Here is a 14639-nt window from a genome sequence, read left to right as displayed (position 1 = left end):
ATGCAGCATAAGCATAGGCAAATACATATGCTTATGAAAAGAGGAGAAAAAGAGATTGAAAAGAAGAGAAAGAAATGAGAAGGAGAAGGAGAAGGAGAAAGAGGGGAACAATACGAGAGGAAAAGAGCATAAGCATAAGAGAAGGAAGAGGGAAAAAGAGCATAAGCATAAGACAAGGAAGAGGGGAAAAAGAGATTGAAAAGAGGGGAAAAGAGCATAAGAGGAGAAAAAGAGATTGAAGGAGAGGGGAAAAGAAGATAAGGAAAGGAGAAGGAGAAGGAGACATATGCTTATGCTTATGCATGAGCATATGAGCATATGCTCATGCATAAGCATAAGCATAGGCATAGGCATAGGCATATGCTTATGAAAAGAAGATAAGGAAGAGGGAAAAAGAGCATAAGCATAAGAGAAGGAAGAGGGGAAAAGAGATTGAAAGAGGGGAAAAGAAGAGGGGAAAAGAGCATAAGAGAAAAAGAAAGAAAGCATATGCTTATGCTTATGCATGAGCATATGAGCATAAGAGAAAAAGAGAGAAAGCATATACTTGTGCTTATGCATGAGCATATGAGCATATGCTCATGCATAAGCATAAGCATAGGCAAATACATATGTTTATGAAAAGAGGAGAAAAAGAGATTGAAGGAGAGGGGAAAAGAAGAGAAGGAAAGGAGAAGGAGAAGGAGGCATATGCTTATGCTTATGCATGAGCATATGAGCATATGCTCACGCATAAGCATAAGCATAGGCATAGGCATATGCTCATGAAAAGAAGATAAGGAAGAGGGGAAAAGAGAAGAGAGGGAAGAAAAAGAAGAGAGGAAAAGAGCATAAGCATAAAAGAAGGAAAAGCATAAGCATATGCATAAGAGAAGGAAAGAGGAAAAGAGGGGAAGAAGAGGGAATTAGAGAAGAGAGGGAAAGAGAGGGTTCCTACACCCATCACTGCAGCTAGCACTTAAGGCGTTAGCTGCAGGAGGCCAATGCAAATAACGGAAACAACAAAAGGGAAAAAGACAAAGCACTTTCTTCCTTAGAAAAGTCACGCTCTGTGTTTCATGGGACTAGCCCTATAAAAAAGAGGAAACATACCATTTTTTCAGATAACTTGTTAGAGGAAGGAGGAGTTTGGAGAAGCAACTTTTCAAAGGGATTGGATTGAGGAGACAAGCATAAGCCTACAAACAAGGAGAAAGAGAAGGAAGAGAAATACCAAAAAGAGAAGAGGTGAGTCTTCTTTCTTTCACCAAATCTCGTTTTTTGTCTTTAACCTTTAAAAATCAAGCATGAAAATTAGCACATAGGCTTAGCAATACAAGGAGAAACATGCTTCAACTCTCACAAAACAAAATCTCACAAAAAATGAACCTACATTGCTTAAAGAGACACACCTTCTTGAAAAACTTCCTTTCACACAAGCAGAGAGGGAGAAGGGTGGAAAAGTAGGAGAGAGAGAGAGAGAGAGAGACAAGGGGGCCAGGGTCTAACAAAAAGAGAGGATGGTGTAGGAAGTGTGTGTGTGTGTATATGTGTATGTGTGTGTGTGTGTGTATGTGTGTGTGTGTACCCCCCCTTACCCGAGGGGACACCACATGATGGGGGTAGGAGGACACAAGTGGTGTCCTGCCCCGCACCTAAAAAGTCCAAAGAGGAAGCCTCTTATAAGTATTTGTAAGTGTTTCGAAGTGGTAATTTCTCTTGTGATCATCAATTTGTTCAATGTAATTTGATGCATACCAAAATTTCCATAACTATCTTGAACAATCAGGCACCCGGCACAACAATTGCGTAGTTATGACAATTCCAGCAAAAGGTAAAATATGAAAGGGATAAGGCTTACCTCAAAAAGAGTTGTACAAGAACCTCATCCTTGGACAACCTGATAAGAGTTTAGCGAGCAACGTGCCACGTGGCATGTGCCATGTGACTAACCTGACCAAGGGTTATCAATGTGGTACATGGTTAACCCGACAAAGGGTTAACAAGGTTTGGGTGTGTGTGTGTCTAAAATATAAAACCTTTTAACAACACGGCACACGAAGCTCAAATAAGGGTGGATAAAAAAGTATTTATTATATGGGTGTTCATAATGTTAAATTACACGATGCAACAGAACAAAAACTAAACAAAGAATAGAGAGTACACAACAAACTGGAGAGGAACACAATTTTCCTTCAATACTGATGTAGTATAGATGATGGATCCATCCACCCGTGCGCTCCCACAGTGGAGCTTAGATGGTGATCCAGACAGATACTAGGTAAAGAGCTACTAGCTAAAAAGATCTGATCTGATCTAAACTGATCTGATACAATGGACTAGGGAGGTCGCCTCTTTATAGCTATGAGGGTGGTAGTTGGATCAACATAGTTGGTGGAACTAACTAGTCAACCTAGCCAATGGAGCCGACTAGTCAACCCAGTCGGTGGAAAAGACTTGTCATCCATGGAATATTCAGGGAATATTTCCTATACCGTCGCCTTGAGGGCTCTCGCCCCCAAACCCCCACTAGGGGGGCCAATTGGCCCCTAGGCCCCAACAAGAATAAGGGGCTCCCACACAATCACCTTTCTACCATCAACGGTCTCATTGAGAGACCTCATCTGAAATGCAAGTCAGGATCCATCTAGTGTCTCGGGCTCACACATGGCTTCTCCTCATATGGGGGCCTTACAACTTGAGCACCTTGGACCACTGGTGGCTACCAAGAGGGTGGGGCATTGAGCATATCTAACCCTCCTCTCAATGTCCACCCGTAGGTGAACTACCTTCTCGGTCCAATGCCAAGTCTTTGAAGATGACCCTGAAGTTGATCCTTCCCAAGTGCCTTGGTGAAAATATCTGCTCCATTTTGCTCTGTTGGACAGTAGACCACTTTCACTATCCCTGTGGGGGTTAAAGGTCATTGTGCCTTTACCCCGGTTATGTATAATACTCAAACACATATATAAATGAATGAAAAAGAAAATTAGGGTGTTCTGCACCCACCAAAACTTGTGTGGCTCTCTGTTTCTCTCTCTCCCTCTTCCGTTCTTGCTTCCATTGAGAGTGCTCTCAACTGGTATCAAAGTTCGGGTGATCTAGCTGAGCGTGCATGAATGCTTGAAGCTCAGCAGCTCTGTGGGAGGAAGGAGAAGTTATATGGGAAGCTTTGTGGGTGACTTTACTTGCATCCGAATGTGTAGAGACCTTGGAGGAACCTTTGGAAAAGTCACTTTGGTTTTTCGAAGTGGTTTTGAGAGCCTGTTAAGTGTTTTCAAAGAAAAAGTCATTTTTTGAGCTTTTCCCTATTCCGTTCGATGACAGAGACTTCGTATTGACTTGTAGAGGCAACTATTGCTTGCTTTTGGTGTCCACTTCACTTCAGGAGCTTGGAAACACTTTCATTCTTGAATCTAGGATCATTTCATTGGATTTCTAACTCACTATGTCAATTTTTGCATTTTTCTGCTCGGGTGTTGGAACTCAAGTTTGGAGCAACCATTTATAGATCTGTCAATTCCGATGGACTCAAGAGGTCCTAAAACTTCTATGTTGCTCATCATTTGCACTCCGGTGGAGTTTACAAATAGCTCTATTTCCAAAAACATTTTTTAGTCCGTGTGTTGGACCCAGTGATTGAGACCACGGTTTCCAAAACCATCTGTCCCATTGCGTTCCGGATGCCCAAAAACCCCTACCTGTCAGTTCTTACGTGATTTGGTGGAGGATTTTCAGAGTTATAGATCTCTGTGTATTCGATTTCGTCTCTCTGTTATGCATTTTTCATTCTAAGGTTTTGAAACCTTAGATTTATGCCACATGGCAGTGGATAAGTGTTGACTCCCATTTCTCACTCATCGGTTGGGATTTTGGAGTTCCATCAGAAGAGAGATATTTGCAGATTTTCTTGCTGAGTCCGATTATGCAATGATGCCCATGTTTTGAGGCATCTCAGGTTCTATTTTGAGTAGCGGTCATTACCTTGAGAATATGATTTCTTGAGCATACCTTATGCAGATCACTCTGGTTGTAGTTTGAGCAGTGTGTGCTCATTTGTGGTGTGCATTGGGTTGTAGTGGATGATTTATAGGCCATTTGGATGCATTGCAATCCTTATTGGATGCACTGATAGGCCCAAATTACCTTGTGGGATGCTATTTTTATGGACGCTTTGCACATGGATGCTATTTTATGCTGAGGGACAGCTTTGACACATTGCAGGTGATGCACTGATAGTGCTATGCTCTCTTGGATGAGATATTATCAATGCATATGGTAGTGGACGGTGTTTATGCTTGAGTCATTTGGCACATATTGGCATTTTGGATTGCCATTGCAATTGGCATTTTCTTTTGGGCTAGATTTGCTCATATGGATGCATAGTATATGCACATGAGTCAGATGCTTTGAGACATGAGTTTTGGTGATATTTCACTCTATTGTGGCATACACATTTGGGTGCACCTGGTATTTGGTGTGATTCTCTCTTGTAGGCACTAGGATTTGGAATTTTTGCTTCATTTGCATCATGGCATCCTCTTCCATGTCTGAAAAGGAGTTTTTTAGCATTAAAAAGTTTGATGGGACAAACTTTTCTTTGTGGAAAGAACAAATAAGGGTGTGCTTATTCAAAAGAAGCAAATTAAACCCTTGGCAGGGATTGAAGCTAAGCCTGCAAATATGTCTGAGGATGATTGGAATGAGTTGGATGCATTAGCAAAATCTACTATTAGACTTCATCTTGCAGAGTCAGTTTATTTCACAGTAGTAAATGAGCAGACTACTGAAGATTTGTGGAAAAAACTGTGTGCCACTTATGAAAAGGAAACTGCCTCTAATAAAGTTTACCTCATGAAGAGGTTGTTTGAGCTGCAGATGAAGGAAGGGGTATCCATTGCTTCTCACTTGAATGAATTCAATATTATTTTCAGCCAGCTTCAGGCTCAGAAGATTAGACGGAAGTCTATGGATTGCAACAAGCAGGATCTCAACAGGATGCAGCCTTAAATGTGCAAAGGGGCACATCACAGTTCAGGGGGAAGTCCCAAGAAAGAGGGAAGTCTCGTAGCAAATCCAGGGCACGGAACATTGAGTGTCACCATTGTGGCAAGAAGGGCCATAAGAAAAAGGATTGCTACAAGCTGAAAAGAGAGCAAAAGGATAAGAAAAAGAATGCAAATTGGGGTGCAAATCAAAAGGAAGAGAGTCCAAGGAGGACAAAGGAAAAGTAAAGATTGAGGAGATCAATGCAGTCACACATGATAGTGACAATGATGTTCTCTTCATGTCTAGTTTATCTGCAGAGTTGCTTATCACTTCAGATGATGCATATTCCCAGGATTGGATTTTGGATTCTGGTGCTTCATTCCATGTTACTCCCCATAGGGAATGGTTCTCCACATATGATAGTGGAAAGACAGGTTGTGTGCATCTTGGAAATGACTATGCATGTGACATAGTGGGAGCAGGTGACATAAAGTTTTCTTTTGCAAATGGGTCTGCATTTGTTTTGAAACATGTGAGACATGTGCCTAAGTTGACCAAGAGTCTTATTTCAGTGGGTCAGCTAGATGATGTTGGTTTTCACACCACTTTTGGCTTTCAAAGTTGGAAAATTCAAAAGGGCTCTATGCTTTTGGCTAGGGGTGCCAAGTGTGGGACTTTGTATCCCTTACATGTATCAGGGGTATTTGATCATGTTGTTGCAATAACCGAGCAGCCAAGCACTTCTTTGTGGCATTGCAGGTTGGGGCACATGAGCCAGAAAGGAATGAAACTCTTATGCCGTTTGGGTCATGTACCGCATTTGAGTTTCTCTGATTTTGAATTTTGTGAGCACTGCCTCTATGGGAAGTAGAATAAATCAGCCCATAAAAGAAGGGGAAAGAGAGAGTTTGAAAAGCTTGATTTGGTGCATTCAGACGTATGTGGTCCCATGCCTACACGATCATTAGGCGGGGCTGAATACTATGTGACATTCATTGATGATGCAACTAGTAAAAGTGTGGGCTTATGCTATAGCTCGGAAGAGTGATGTGCTCCTGGTATTTCGGAAATGGCTCGCCTTGGTTGAGAATCAGTTAGGTAGAACGCTTAAATGCCTACGGACTAACAATGGTGGAGAGTATCTCTCTCATGACTTTCAACATTTCTATGATACACATGGGATTAAGAGGGAGCTCACATCCCCTCGTACTCCAGAGCAAAATCCAGTTGCAAAAAAGATGAACCGTACCATTCAAGAAAGGTTGCAATGCATGCTTTTCAATGCAAGTCTTTCTGGTGGTTTTTGGGCTGAGGCAATGAAGCCTGCAGTGCATGTGATCAATAGATCACCTAGTAAGAGTTTGGATGGTGGTATTCCTAAAGAGGCATGGAGTGGCAAGAAGCCCTCTTACTCTCATTTGCGTATATTTAGGTGTGAGGCATATGAACATGTGCCAAAAGAGCTTCGAAAGAAGCTAGAACCGAAGTCTAAGAAATGCATCTTTCTGGGTTATGGTGAAAGTGGAGAGATGGGCTATCGTCTCTGGGATCCAGAAGCAAAGAAGATCATACGCAGCCATGATGTAGTCTTCAATGAGAAGAAGATGCATAAGGCACCCATGAGGGATGTGGAAATGAGGAGAATCACTTTCCAGGATTCAATCCACCTGCATATGTTGATAGACAGCAAGCTGTCCATGCACCAAATGTGCAAGAAACGGTACCACCAAGTACTCCCACAGGTATACAATCAAGGATAGCTGATGGAGCATCTGTTGGTGGAAATGATGAGCCAAATGTGGTTGATTTGTAGGTGGGACTAAGAAAGCATTGCCATGTAAATGGGTCTACAAGATGAAGGTCACAGGTGATGATGTGACTAGGTACAAGGCCCATTTGGTTGCTAAAGGGTTCACGCAAGAGAAGGGTGTGGACTTTGATGAGATATTCTCTCTGGTTGTGAAGATGACCACACTTAGATGCATGCTTGGACTAGTGGTAGCAGAGGATATGGAGCTTATGCAGATGGATGTCAAGATAGCTTTCTTGCATGGGGATTTGCATGAGGAAATTTACATGGTGTAGCTGGAAGGCTTTGAAGAAAAGGGCAAAGAGCATTTAGTTTGCAAGTTGAAGAAGAGTCTCTATGGTATTAAGCAAGCGCCTAGAGAATGGTATCAGAAGTTTGATGCTTTCATTCGGTCCCAAGGTTTTAGAAGGAGTGAAATTGATCATTGCCTCTACACTAAAAGGGCTAAGGATAATAGCGTGATACTCCTAGAACTATATGTGGATGATATGTTATTGGCTAGCAAGAATACTTATGAGCTAGATGCATTAAAGACCAAGCTGCATGAGGCCTTTGATATGAAGGATTTGGGACTTGCAGGTCATATTCTTGGTATGCGCACCACGCATGATCGGAGTAGGAAACTCCTTTGGCTTTCACAGAAGGAGTATATTACAAAAGTATTGCAACGTTTCAATATGGAGGGGGGGAAGGTAGTCAGTACTCCATTGCCTCCATATGTGAAACTGAGTCATACAGATAGTCCCAAATCAGATGAGGAAAGGGCCATGATGGCCAAGGTTCCTTATGCATCAGCGGTTGGGAGTCTTATGTATGCTATGATAGCTACTAGACCAGACATTGCATTTGCAGTGGGAGTTGTTAACAGGTATATGGCTAATCTAGGAAAGAGGCATTGGGAGGCAGTTAAGTGCATCATGAGGTACATGAAGGGTACCAAGGAGATGTGCATCTACTTTGGTAGAGGAGACATGTGTGTACTTGGGTACACAGATTCAGACTATGCAGGGCATGTGGATAGTAGGAGATCCACTTCTGGTTATGTGTTCACCTTTGCAGGTGATGCAGTGTCGTGGATGTCTCGCACACAGAAGTGCGTTGCTTTTTCTACCACAGCAGCCACAGAGGGTTGCAAGGAGGCTATATGGCTTGATCGGCTAGTGGGAGATTTGGGGATTCATACAGGTGTACCAACATTGCATAGTGATTCCACAAGTGCTATTCAGCTAGCATGGAATCCGGTATTTCATGCAAAGACCAAACACATTGAGGTTAGGTACCTTTTCATCAGGGAGGTACTTGAGGACAAGCGCATAGAGCTTGTCAAGGCTCATACAGATGATAACCCTGCAGATATGCTGACGAAGATTCTACCTAGTCAGTAGTTGAGTATTGTCATGCATTGATGGGCATTGGATAGTATGCTCACTGGTTGTTCTCCGTTAAAGGCACATTGTCCTTTAAGTGGGAGGTTGTGGGGGTTAAAGGTCATTGTGCCTTTACCCTGGTTATGTGAAATACTCAAACACATATATAAATGAATGAAAAAGAAGATTAGGGTGTTCTGCACCCACCAAAAACTTGTGTGGCTCTCTGTTTCTCTCTCTCTCTCTCTTCCGTTTTGTTTCTGTTGAGAGCGCTCTCACTATCTTTAACACCCCCTCTTAAATTGCACTAGGTAAGTAGAGGGTGCATGCACAAGACCTATTTGTGGATTTTGTTTGGTGAGTATGGTAGCATCCAAATCTAAAAAGAAAACTAAAAAGAAATCAGAGTAGTATGTGCATATGTGAGCACATTGACTACATAGCGAAAGCATGTACAATGAGTACAACTTACAATTCTGTAAGGAGAGAGGGCACAGCAAGAGAGCACACCACAAATCACTAACTGTAGATTTAGTTGAAAATGTAGAATATATACAAACCCATTTAGGGTTAGAATTAGGGTTAGGGCATGTAACCCTTTTCTTTATAGCACTCTATTGGGTTAGTGCTATGCACATATGATCACATGATGTTGAGCGTGAACTCTAAACACCTTCCCTCAAGATCAACATCATGAAGTAGGCCTTCCCTCAAGATGATGATTCTGGGGAATCGAAGAAGGAGTGAACATTACATTCCATCACACCCCTTTAATGGGAATGTCCTTCCTTTGCGTCAAACCAAGAGCTAGTCGGTGTTTCTCGAAAAGCTATTTACCGAGTGGTTTGGTAAAGATGTCTGCAACATTCTCTTTGCTATCACAATGTTGAAGTGTGATGTCACCAAGTAACACTCTTTCTTTGATGAAGTGCTCTCTGACATCAATGTGCTTTGTCCTTGAGTGATATATCGGATTCTTGGCCAATAATTGAGCCGATTGATTATCACAGTATATTGTTGTTGGCTTTGACTCATAAAAGTAATCTATTTCTAGCAATAGTCTTTTGAGCCATATAGCCTCACATGCACCTATAGTGAGTGCTCTATATTCTGCTTCAGTCGAGAAGACAAAGAAACAGTTGGCTATTTGTTTGACAACCATGATATAGCACCTTGACCAAGGAAAAATTCATATCCCTGTGTCGATCTGCTGGTCTCATGATCTTCGGCATAGTCACTATCATAGTATCCATGCAACCATGGATGACTTCCTCTGTATTCTTTGATGTATCTCAAGATTCTTTTGGCTGCATTCCACTGAGTCTGTTTTGGATTTGCCATAAACTGTGCTAGTGAGCTTACTGCATAACAAATATCTCATCGTGTAATAGTTAGATATATAAGAGATCCGATGAGCTGCCTGTAGTATCTGTCATTGACTGTAGTCTTTTCTGAATCTTTTGTAAGTTTCAAACTCTGTTCCATGGGAGTGGCTACAATTTTTCAATCTGCCATATGAAACTTGTTCAAGAGACTGCTAACATATTTGAGCTAACTCATAAATGTGCTATCTGAATCTCTTGAGAACTCAATACCAAGACAATAGTGCATAAGTCCAAGATCTTTCATGTCAAACTCTGTAGATAAGTCTTGTTTTAGCTTTTTGATGAAGCTATCCTTGCTTCTGGTCACAATCAGATCATCTACATACAAAAGTGCAATAGTGATGTCTTCCCCTTGAACTTGTAGTAGAGAGTATGATCAGCAAGACCAGCAAAATACAAGACCAGCAAAATGTAAGAAAATAGTACGCAGCGGAAGATAACAACAAAACGCAAGTACACGATGGAAAGCTGGAGAGAATACAAAAAATTCTGATATACCAAACTGCTGATACAACTGATGGTTGGCTGTCCACCCGTGCGCTCTACAGACAGAGCTTCGATGGTGATCTAGACAGATGCTGGACGGAGGACTATGAGCGTGAAGAACTGGTGATCTGATGATAGGGGGTGGCCACTTATATAGTGTAAGTGGTTGACGGTCGGCCCTGTAATAGGCAGTCGACCTAATAGACAGTCGGCCTGGAAGACCACCGACCCTTCAGAAAACATGCCGTCGGGCAGATGAAGGATCGCGCATAGGTCATACCGTCGGGCCTGGGGCTACCGGCAACCCCCGGACCCTGCCGCTGGGGGCTTTGCCCCCAGACCCCCACCGGGGGCCTGCGCCCCCCGGACCCCCTGCTATCGGGGGGGCTATCGCCCCCCCGAACCCCCCCTTTGTGCAGACGGGTATCTACTCTTGGCTCCTAAGCCGTCTCATAACCATCTGGTCTACTCTAAGACCCCTTCCAGTGTCTAAACTGGGGATCCCTCCCAATATCTGATACCCATCATGGCTTCTCCTCATATGGGGGCCTTACAACATTGGGTACACAGAATATTGGTGGGTTACATGAGAGGTGGACATTTGAGCTAACTCTAACACCCCCCCTCAATGTTCACCCGAAGATGAACTATGTGATCGGACCAATGCCGAGTCGATGTAGATGCCGCAACAATAAATCACTCCCAAGAGCCTTCGTGAAGATGTCTGCGCAATTATCCTCTGTGGGACAATACTCCAGCTCTATGACTCCATCCTCGATGAGCTCTCGTACGTAGTGATACTGGATCTCTATGTGCTTTGTACGAGCATGGAACACAGGATTCTTTGCGATGGCCATGCAACTCTGATTGTCGCATTTTAGAACCGTCGCATCTTCGATTGGAACTCCTATGTCTTGCAGGATCCTCCTTAGCCAAACTGCTTCACAAGCAGCAATGCATGCTGCCTTGTACTCAGCTTCCGTCGAAGATAGTGCCACTGTTGGTTGCTTCTTGCTAATCCAAGAGAACACTCCTGAACCAAGTGAGAAACAATATCCAGAAACTGACTTTCTAGAATCACAATCTCCCGCCCAATCTGAGTCACAGTAACCCGCCAAGGTCATCCCTGCTCTGTAGGTAATGCCATACTCCAGTGTACCTTTCACGTACTTTAGCACACGCATCCCTGCTTTCCAATGGTTCTCGCGAGGTTGATTTGAGAACCTACTAAGTACACCAACTGCAAAGTTGATATCAGGTCTAGTGTTGCACAGAAAAATGAGACTCCCCACAAGTTTCCTATACTCCTTGATGTCGACAAGTGGTGATGCATCCTCCACTGAGAGCTTACCATTCACCTCCATGGGAGAGACCACGTCCTTACACTCGGTCATACCGAATGCCTTCAAGATCTCGCGAGCATATCTCTGCTGAGAGATGAAAATCCTGCCAGGTTTTTGCCAAACCTCAATGCCGAGGCAAAAGTGCATGAGCCCCAAATCTGTCATCTCAAACTCGGAACTCAACGACTCCCTCAACTGTTGCAGCATCTTCTCATGATCTCCTGTGATGATCAAGTCATCCACGTAAAGGACTATTACCACATACTTGCCATCCTGCTTACAAACATACAGGTTAGCATCAGAAGCACTTTTTGAGAAACCAATAGATATGAGAAAGCTATCAATCCGTTGGTACCATGCCCTTGGGGCCTGTTTCAGCCCGTACAATGCCTTCTTTAGTTTGCAAACCTTGTTCTCTGAATTGGGCACCTCAAATCCTGGTGGCTGGAACACATATACCTCCTCCTTGAGATGTCCATTCAAGAACGCAGATTTCACGTCCATTTGAAACACCGGCCACTGCTTATGAGCAGCCAAGGCAAGTACCACCCGAATAGTTGTCATCCTTGCTGTAGGAGCAAAGGAATCCTCAAAATCAAAGCCTTCAACTTGAGAGTATCCTTGTGCAACAAGCCTAGCCTTGTACTTTTCCAAAGATCCATCAGATTTGTACTTGGCCTTCCATACCCATTTGGTACCAATGATCTTCCTTTTTTCTGGACGATCAACCAAGTCCCAAGTCTGATTCTTCATGATGCTGTCATACTCCTCTTGCATGGCAGCTTTCCAATTTGGATCCGCCATTGCCTCATCCAAATTCGTAGGCTCTTGAACTTTCATAATCTCAGCCATCAAGGCCATATTGACTATGTGTTCAGAAGCCCTTTTCTGCTCCTCTATCCTCTTTGATCGTCGAAGTCCATCTGCAGATGACTCTGCCAAGTCTGGAACCGGATTCTTCTCATCAAAGAGCTGCCTTGCCCACTTTGGAAGTGGCTTACCTTGTGGAGCCAAGGCATGTTGTGGTGTTGGTGGAGTCTGTTCCTCGAAGTACTCCTCCTCATTCTGCAACTCTGCTTTAGATACGGGCACAAGGTGAGTTACTTTTACGGCTGATGATAAAGTGGAAGGGCATACCTCCTCCTCCACTGTATGTGGCTGTTCCCAAAGCACCACATCACGACTGACCACGATCTTCTTTGCCTCTGGATCATATAGCCGGTACGCCTTTGACTCCTGGCTATAGCCACACTTTCTGCTCTTTGGATCTAATTTCTTTCTGGTGCTATCTGGAACATGAACAAAGCACTCACATCCAAATGTTCTGAAATGAGAAGCGGAAGGCTTTTTACCTACCATCTTTTGCCACTGTTTGAATTTTCCAAGAGCTTCAGCCTTATCTCGTAAAAAATACACCCACATGTATCTACTGTAGTCGTCGACGATAAGCATATAGTAGTTACATCCCCCCAAAGCTTGAGTCGGAGCTTTCCCACTGAGATCAGCATGAACCAATTGTAGAGGAGCCTTTGCCCGATAGCCGCTCTCATGTGGAAAAGCCTTCCTTTGTTGCTTGCCCATCATACAAGCTTCACAAGGTTCCTGCACCTTTGAGAGTGCAGGCAAGTGTGCAACCATCCCTGTTTTCTGCATTTCCAAAAGAATAGGATAACTAAGATGACCAAATCTTTCATGCCATACCTTACTGATGCCCACTCCTGAAGAGACTGTTAGTGCCGTCAGCTCGTACAGATTGTTCTTCCTTACTGCCTTGCCGACCACCTTGCCCGCTGCATTAAGGATTTCTGCTCCGGTCCTCTTGAAACGCACCTCCAAGTTGCGATCAGTTATCGCAGCAACCGAAAGCAAGTTCTTCTTTAGTTGAGGAACTAGTAATACATCAGAAAGCTCTTTAGTTTCACCCTCTTGAATGGAAAGAGAGATAGTACCTGTACCTTCCACAGGGCATTTTGCATTATTACCGACCGTCACGTTCATGGGCTCTTGTAGAGGCTTGAAAGAGCTATACCAGTCCTTCTTTCTGGTCATGTGACGGGACGCTCCACTATCAAGGAGCCACGAATCATTCGTTGTTGAAACTTCTGTTGAGGAGCATATTTCTTCAATTGCAACCCATAGCTCCAACTCAGTTTCAACTGTGTTGGCAGATTCCTTGCCTTTCGAAGAAGACTGTGTAGTGCCATTCTTTTCGTCCTGCTGCTTCTTTCTGCAATCCTTGATCATGTGACCGCTTTTGTTGCAGTAGTGGCACTTACCTGAAAACTTCTTCTTCTTACCATTCTTCTTCTCTCCACCCTTCCCTTTGGATGTGGTTGAGAATGCTGCATCACTTCCGCCATCGCGGGTCTTCATTCGCATCTCCTCCTCTAGAAGCATCGCGCTGAACTCTTCAAAAGTGAGGGGTGGATTTCTTACCTGCGTGTTGAGTGTCGTGACCAATGCATCGTACTTTTGTGGAAGGATCCGAATGCACCTTCTGGCCAACTCTTCGCTGGTCTTTGTAATCCCAACCGCCGCCATCTGATCACGTAGATTCTTGATCCGTGTGATGAATGTCTCAGCTGATTCTCCATCAGAGCACCTCTCTGCAGCAAGCATATTCTCCAGATTTTGAATTCTGGTCTGATTCCGCGTTTCATACTGACCTTTCAGTATGTTCCAAGCCTCACTTGCCTTGTCTGTGTGCTGAATCAGAGTCAAAACAGAATCACTTGAACTGGTAACAAGAGCACAGAGTGCATCTGCGTTCCTTCGTTTCCATGCCCGAAGAAGATCTGCATTCGGTGGCGTTATGACGTTGGGGTTGTTTGGATTCGGTGATCCAACCGGTTCTGGATCCAATCCCAGAACAGTATCCAGAAGCTCATATGAATCCAAGATCGCGCTGATCTTGAATTTCCACAAAGTATAATTCGTCCCATCGAGCTTGCCTTCATTGAAGGCAGGTGGACGAATTCGCAACGGGGTTGGTGCAGCCATCACTCCTAGTAGCCTTTGCTAACAAAGCTCGTTGAACTTGCAATAAAGTCGTTACTCAGATAGCCTGAGCTCTGATACCATGTAAGAAAATAGTACGCAGCGGAAGATAACAACAAAACGCAAGTACACGATGGAAAGCTGGAGAGAATACAAAAAATTCTGATATACCAAACTGCTGATACAACTGATGGTTGGCTGTCCACCCGTGCGCTCTACAGACAGAGCTTCGATGGTGATCTAGACAGATGCTGGACGGAGGACTATGAGCGTGAAGAACTGG

The sequence above is a fragment of the Dipteris shenzhenensis genome, chromosome 2 (assembly GCF_047967505.1).
Source record: "Dipteris shenzhenensis isolate YYH24624 ecotype China chromosome 2, Dip_SZ_1.0, whole genome shotgun sequence".
Classification (NCBI taxonomy): domain Eukaryota; kingdom Viridiplantae; phylum Streptophyta; class Polypodiopsida; order Gleicheniales; family Dipteridaceae; genus Dipteris; species Dipteris shenzhenensis.
This window is presented reverse-complemented; position numbering follows the sequence as displayed.